The sequence below is a fragment of the Fistularia commersonii genome, chromosome 2 (genome assembly GCF_037954325.1).
Source record: "Fistularia commersonii isolate RoL2024-O1a breed Wild chromosome 2, RoL_Fcom_v1.0, whole genome shotgun sequence".
Lineage (NCBI taxonomy): Eukaryota > Metazoa > Chordata > Actinopteri > Syngnathiformes > Fistulariidae > Fistularia > Fistularia commersonii.
Genome location: NC_141285.1, coordinates 8,050,224 through 8,056,223, shown reverse-complemented (window position 1 = coordinate 8,056,223; position 6,000 = coordinate 8,050,224).

The window sequence follows — 6,000 nt, the reverse complement described above, 5'->3', positions numbered from 1 at the left end:
TCAAAACTAGTTTTAAAAGTTTCAGGTTTGAAATGTGCTTTTACACTGCTAGAAAGTTTTTGGCCTTCACATGTTTGCATGTGTGTGGAAAAACCTTACAGTTCATGCAAAATGTTGAAAACTGAAGAATTTAACTATAAGCACAAGTCAGTAGCGGGTCCTCCACGGACCCGCTAGTGGCATGTACAAGCACTGCCTCCCCATGGGAGAGCTAGAGGGCTCACTCCATAAGCAACAGAGCCCAAGAGAAGCTGCACAATCACCCTTGCAACATAAAAAAGCTAATTATCTCAGGAACAAAAGTGCACTTTATTTTCACTTAACACAATTAGTCATAAACTGTGTTTCTGAGTTCTACATCTAAACAGGGCCCCATTCTCTGCCAATTATTCATAGTTTCAATGTTCATATCACATTCAGAGTTTCAAAGCAAACATATTTACAGTGTCGGTGTCTGTGTTAATCATCCCACCCACACATTTCATGGATTAGTCATTCACATTGCATGAAATATGAACCAGAGTGCAGCTCTGCCAACTATATATGTTCATATTATCCAGAATATTTTTATTGGGGAGTTTGAAAGGGTTAGGTATACACTATATATACACTGAGAGAGAATCAGTGATTTCTAATCCACTCAACAAGCGGCTGAGATAATTATGCATTTCAAAAATGATTAGCAAAATACAGGAATCTTTAATCCCTCTTTGCATTGATGTTCTTTAAACAGCTTTAAGGTAGAGCAGGGCACATGATGAGCATCAAATTGGCCTTTCTGCTGGAAAATGGCATATTTGTGGCAAAAGCCACATTTGAATGTGACTTTCTTACAGGCGCTAGAATTAGGTTTTTGATACATTCATAATTGAAAAATGGATAAGTATTTACAAGCAGAAAAAAGGCACAAAACACTCAAATCTGTTTCTATTCAAAGTGAAGTGAATGAAAGTCAGGTGTGCCATTAGTATAATGTCTGGGGTCCCACACAAGGCATATTTAATCGTTGTGCATTGATCTTTATCTATGAAAAGCTTGACAATTTTATGGACAACTCTAACAGGTAATTTTTTATCGAAAGATATTTCTTTTCATCCTGTGTAGGTATTTGGAACAAAATGTTCATGCAGGAACAAGAAAGTGAAGTCATTTCTGGAGTTATCAGCAAGAGAGATGGGGTCAGTGGAGGATAAAGCAAAGACATATTGACCAACAAAAAGGAAAGTATAGAAAAATAGGTTAACCTAAACATAGGTTAAGAGGAATGAGAGAACACACAGTAAATGCATACATTCGTCAATATCAAGCAAGCAGTAAGTAAAGTGCAGAGTTGCATGACTGAGCAAAAAAGCCGTATGATTAAAAAAACATAAGGGTGGACATTTGCAGTGGTTAAGAGGGTGTATCATCAAATGTCATATGGTTCCAAATAAACAATCAAAAAGAAACAATACTCTATCAATACAATTTCCAACCTTCACTTTCCTGAAGTTCTGGTGTGGTTCAAATTTGATAGGAAATTATACATTTATGGAATTTGAGTTGAGTTAGGAAACATTTGATTGCACCAAATGGTAAAGTTTCTTTGAAGCTCTAGTGTGAAATTTTCTTCTGTGCTGCGACTACTTTTCTTGTATTAGTGGATATTACCTGGTATCTCACCTGACATATTCAGGCTTTGAATTTCAGTAAAACACGTATCCTTTTGCTAATCTATGACAGAAAACACAGCTCTTCAAAATCATTTCAGGTCCTCACATAATACTTACCATATATCTAACCCAGAGCTAAAAGTTTTGATTTGTTTTTTCACAAGGTAATGGCCATATAGCATATTTTCTGTGACAGTAGATTGTTCAATCAGCCAGGAAGCTGCACTTGGGGAGAAATATGTTGCTCACCTCGGCACTGAAAAAAACTCTCAACGAAAATATATTCTCAGAGAATCCATTTGATATCTAGAAATCGCAGTACAGTACCAACTGTGTAAATCACTAAAGGTCATGAGCCTCAAATTGCCAATCAGAGATGTCAGCTTCGCTTAATGTCATCTTGCTAACCTTTTGTGGTTGATATAACACAAAAATTAAACAGCATTTCTAAATCATAGGTCTTGACCTTTGTTGACACACTGATAATGTTAAAATGATATCCCAATTATCAATATGTCATCACCTTTGAGAGGTAGGAGGACTAACATCAATTAAAATTGATTCTCCCACTAACTGCTCAGAAAGTCGTGAACTTGAACCGTAAAAAGCAAATGGTAGGGCACATGTTAATGTTGTTAAATTAGCAACATCTGGAAGACATGTTGACCCTTATGAAGGCCGAGTGTGTGGAGCTTTGAGAGCATCAGTGACGTGTGTTTTCACTCTGGCAAAAGAAGAAACAAAATGTTACAAGTGTGTCTGACCTTAAGGAGCAAGGAGTCCAGGGAACAATGACCAGATCCCAGCGCCTGCCAGTGTATCCACGTAAATCTAGTATCTTCTAACTGATCATAAATTGGGATATGATAAATCCAGACATGGCTTATTATCTGGAACAAAAAGTTGTTTTTTTTCTATTTGGACCATACTCTGTAAAAAAAAAAAGGGAACACTTTTCTTTCATTATTCCTAATTTTCATAACCCTATTTAAATTCCAAACCTTACCTAAATAACGTTTGAAAAAAATCCCCAAAACATTGTCAGCCATTGACCTAAAGATTTGCAAGAACACAGCTGATAAACAACAGTAATATGTTATAAAATTAACCAAGTACATTGTATAAAAATCGGCACAACGTACCCTGAAAAGAAATTAGGTAAAAATCATGATCAAATAGGTAAAAATACGCCAAACTGTCAATAGTTTAAATCTAAAAAAGATACTTTAAATTACCCAGGCTTTTTCCCAATGTCTTCCCCTTACATTCTCAGATACCCTGAGGATATGAGTTCAAGAAATACACTCAAATTCTATGATAGTAGAATACATAAAGGATTGACATGATATTTTGCTTAGAATTTTGAATGGCTATTGGGAGGGCACACTATTTGTATTTACACCAAGATTCTGAGCAGAATTCCACATCAGCCCAAAATCACTGAAAAATATATTTATATGGTATTATGTGTCGCTGGGAGTTGTGGGGGATGTATATTCACTTGATCACTCCTGATTACAGCTGCTATCATGTGATAGAGTGATTAGTGCTGTCCATCAAACCAGAATGAACCTGATCACAATGTCATGGCCTTTAGCACAGTGAATACAAAGTTTATCTAACACGCCTTACATTTGCAGGAGATGAAGGCAATTAGAACCTTCATTTTACTGCCATGGAAGCACTCAGGCCAGCTGCATAATCCAGCTATTTGTCATCACTTACTAAAGACACAACAGTGCCATGAAACAATACTCCTGTCTTTTTATTCATATTCATCATGTGGGACTTCAGCATTCACCATGTGACAAATTGAGAATACTGATCTGTATGTATTACTGATAAATGGCAGTGAATATTTGTTACTTTTAAGCCTGCAGACTGATTATAATGAAAAGGACTTGATGCAACACAGACATTTCAAACCTAATTCAATTGTTGATATAAAAGAGCCCCTGCATTAAAAAAGTTAAATCTTTTTGAAGTGGCTGTGGTCTACCTTTTGCTATTCTTATGCACTTAATTCATTTATTTTCAATGTTTGTCTGTCTGTCCATCCATGAGATAGATTGTTGATGAGCAAGATATTTCAAAAGGATAGATACGGTAAATTTTAGGATTTAAAAAAGGCCTGGGCAGGAGAACCTGTTCATATAATGTTGGTCTTAATATGTAATGTGTAAGTGCTAAGAAAAGAGGGACAATTTCCTTGGGGTTTCAGAAGGCTTTAAGCACTGTTACTCTTCAGCCTTAATTCATTTACTTTTGTATGCAAGGATCTTACCTTTTGATAAAAAAAAATAAAAATGTTTTGCCAGAGTGTGTGTGGATCTCACTCTGACTAGATCTATTTCCAAAGTCTTCTATTAAACTTCTTCAGAAATTGATTCTCTCAAATTTTATTAGCCAAAAATTTATCACAATGACACAGGGTGTGTTGTCATAATAACGGACATACTTGTTTAAAAAAATGTAATAACATTTACCTGGGCCGTCACTTTAGGATGTCTGGCCATATCCCGACGGTGGAATCTATTTTAATAAACTTAATATACTCAGAAATTATTTAATTTAGTGGTTTCCAAGGTGTGGGGTGAGGGGTATAGGCCCTATTATCATATAAAAAACAAAAAAAGCGCAGTCAAGTCAGTTGGTTGCTAGAAATTAAAGTTTGGCCAAGTCTTGCTTTTTTTGAAATTTCTGTAATTTAGAAAATATGTTCTCAAATACAATTATTTAAATACAGATAGTGTGTGTGTGGGGGGGGTTGCTTGTGTGTGTGTGCATAACATATGCGCATGCTTTAGGGGATAGACATTTATTCAAGAATAACTAGAGGAAGTAGAAGAATTAAAATAACACATTGAGTTGATTAACCACATATTTTGCAAGCAGAGTGTGCACCCTTGAAAACACCGTGATTACTACTTACTATATTTCTTTGTGAGTGGTATTCTGTTTTGGAATACTGCTCACCTTTAAACTTTGTGATTAGTATTTTTCAAGAGAACAATAAAACCAAATGTCAATAATTTGGTCACTGCCTTATTCTAGTGTCCCACTAAGGAGAATTACAGTTTCATATGGTCTATAGTCAGGTAAGTCTTGGATGGATTGTGTAAATGTGTTTATATGCATATTAAAAGAAAATGTTAATTTGATCTATAATAAAGGCAAATTGCAACAAAACTGTGCCGACCAAGTAGCTGTGTGGGATGTTTATCCTTGTAGAAAGTGGTAATAAGCTGATTCCATTGTGCTTCGAGCGCTGAAGACTGGTAAACGTAATGATACATCCCACTCACTTTCTCTGAAGAGCTAAGGTAATTCCGCTGTATATTTGCGTGTGTGTGTGTGTGTGTGTGTGTGTGTGTGTATGTGTATGTGTGTGTGTGTGTGTGTGTGTGTGTGTATGTATTTGTTTGTGTCTGCAAATGTAATGCATGCATTACATGATACATGTCTCACTGTGTGCAACCCTGTAGATATATACCCATATATCCCATTGGCTATGCAAATTCTGGTACTCTATGCATTCCAGTGGTAATCTGGCGACAGTCATTTAGAGCGTGATTTACATTCATTACTTTAAATCTCCTTAAATCATTGCACAGTTAAATGCAAGTGAATGATTGTATTTTTGACATTTTTTGAGGAGAAGTCTGTCTCCTTGAACAGTGGTTGCAAAAAAACTGAACTCACATGCAAAATAGTATCCGACAGGCTGCGCTGCAGTAAAACTGGACAGGAGAAAATTCCCAAAAGGCAGATCAGTGCAACATAATGCATGCATCGTGTACTACAAAACCACCAGTTTCTTTTGGAAATTTGCATGCCCACTACATGGATTATACAAAGATATAAGGAGTTTGAAATGGCCTAACCTCTTTTCTGCCGTTCCCAATTCATCTGGAGCTGCTGACAGTTTTCCTTTTCTTTGCGAACATGTTCTTGTCATTAGCATGCCTCTGAACCCTGTCTCTTCTGAACAGTTCTGATGAATTATTTCATCCTGTATGAAGCTTACTTCAGGGCATACACATGTGGGTGCTTTCTGTCTTTTAGTATTGGTGCAGGAAGGACACCTGTTCACCTGGCCTGCTAAAAATGACCTCAGAATGTGCTGCTGACATTAAACAGTGTCTTTAAGAATGCACTCATTTGCATAGAGGGCAACAGCAACATCGCTATCTGTATTTTTTTTTTCATTTTGTGTTCTTTTGATGTCTTTTCATCTGATCAGCTCTTTCCTTGTAACGCAAAAGCAATGCAACACAACTCTGAAAGAACTTAGCAGGATTAGATTTATCCACATTTCACCACAATAAAACATTAATGGATGGTTATA